Here is a 1923-nt window from a genome sequence, read left to right as displayed (position 1 = left end):
AGGGATAGGCAGCCTTCGCCACAACTACCCCAGTAAAGGGTTTGGACACTGCAGGCCAGAACTACAGGTCCTCTTCTTTCTGTGCCAAATACAGGGGGCACATTGCGTTGTCTCGTGCCCCTTCTGTTGTTCCCTGAGCATTTGAGCACCTGCAGTCTGGTGCTGCTGTGGGAGGGGGTGGCCCTTCTACCCAGCCCCTTGCTCCCATTCCCGAGTTCTCCCTTTCCTCTGGCTAGTGAAAGCGATTGTGCAGCCCCAGTGTGAGCGGAGGTGAGGAACTGCTCTACGGTAAGACAAACTCGGCAGAAGGCAATTTTGTGCTGGCTGCCGTCTTGACCCTGTATGCGCTGCAGATGTGGGTGCTCACGCTGGCACACCTGGAGAGCAGAGGGTGGGGAGGGAGCTCCTCTCTCGGCAGCACGGACAGGCTTTCCACACTCAGAGAAGCGTTGTGTGAGGTTTTGCGCAGCACCCAGCCCATCGGGTGCTGGCATCCAGGTGGGGTGACCTTTCCCCATCTCTCCCCTGCAGCAGCTCCCCCAGTGCCAGCACCAATGATGCCAAAACCTCTGTGTCCTGCTGCACCCAGGGGCTGAGCACCCTACCTGGCTGCACGTTTCCTGATGGCAGAGAGACAGAAAGCTTCAGGGATTAGAATAGGTAGAAGGGAATAGCTTGTGCTTTGCCTGCTCCAGAGCCCCGGTGCTGCCCACAGCGGCCTCAGGCTGCCATCAGTTTGGCAGCTGGAATCGGGCAGAGTTCCAGCCGTGCTTGGTTCTGCCTGCTGTTAGGAATAACTGTCAGCAAAGCACCCGAGGGAGCCGAGCCCTCAGCGAGGCCTGAGAACAGGAGGCTTCTCCCAGAGGAGTGACAGCAGACACAGCCTTGGCTCTCCTCCTTACCCCTTCTCAGGCAGAGGATGATCCTTTCTCAGCCCTCCAGGACCCTTCTCAGAGCTTACTGTCATCCTTCCTGCCCCTTGGGAGATGCAGGAGGGAGGCAATGGAGCCTTGCCTGGGCCTGTGTGAAGCAGTCGCTGCTTCTTGTCTCCCACCCCTGAGGCTCTCACCCTAGAGGCGAAAGAAATTCAGCAAAAAATGCTTTCCTGTGTTTGCCAAGCCCAGGTTATCTTTCTCGGCACTGGAAAGCACTTGTAGCTGACCTCTTTGGGTGTTGGTGGGGACCAGAGTTGCGCAGCAGCGTGTGCTGGTGTCAGAGGCCTGGCACTGTGAACCACAGCCATGCTCCCCACCACGAGGGGCCCTTCCACTTCCCTCTGCAGCCAGAGGTGCTGCTCCATCCCGGGGAGACCCAGCGCATGGAGCAGCTTGGGGGTGGCAGTGCTGTGCTCCCACATTCTATCCAGCTTCCTGAGGCCGGTGCTGTGCACTGTGCAGGGTCCCCGTCTCCTGAGTGGCGGGAGCTGTCTCTACCAGGCAGCCGGGCTGGACTCCGCACTCGAGCTTGGCTTCAGTGGCTCTTGGTTACAGAGGTGGGTTGGCCTGAGGAGAAGGGGTTTGGGGGTGGCGGGGCTGGGCTTACCAGAGCTGAGGGCAGGGTGGGACCACTTTGCTCTCTGGGGTCCTTTGCAGTTTGTGGCTGCTTGTTGCCCTGAGCATTTCTAGAACACAAGTGTCCTGTCAGCGTGGGGTGGGCAGCATAGAGCCGACAGCATGTTCCCTCTGGCCAAGCCCTTCCCTTGGAGGTGCCTCCAGCCCCCCGCCGTGCCTGAGCAGAGCTTTGGGGTCCGTACTTGGTACGTGGGTGAAGGCAGGACAGGGGGTTCCCGAGGGCACAGCTTGCCTCCCGCCGAGGGAGAAGCAGGCTTAGTGGAGCTGGACTAGACCAAGGTGCTATTGAGCTCAGCTCTGTGCCCCCAGACGGGAGCAGGGCTGTGGGGTGGGGTGTCAGTCTGCACAGGGC

This window comes from Buceros rhinoceros, unplaced genomic scaffold (assembly GCF_000710305.1).
Source record: "Buceros rhinoceros silvestris isolate BGI_N320 unplaced genomic scaffold, ASM71030v1 scaffold23762, whole genome shotgun sequence".
Taxonomy (NCBI): Eukaryota; Metazoa; Chordata; class Aves; order Bucerotiformes; family Bucerotidae; genus Buceros; species Buceros rhinoceros.
The sequence above is the reverse complement of the archived record's forward strand: the minus strand, read 5'-3'. Positions refer to the sequence as shown.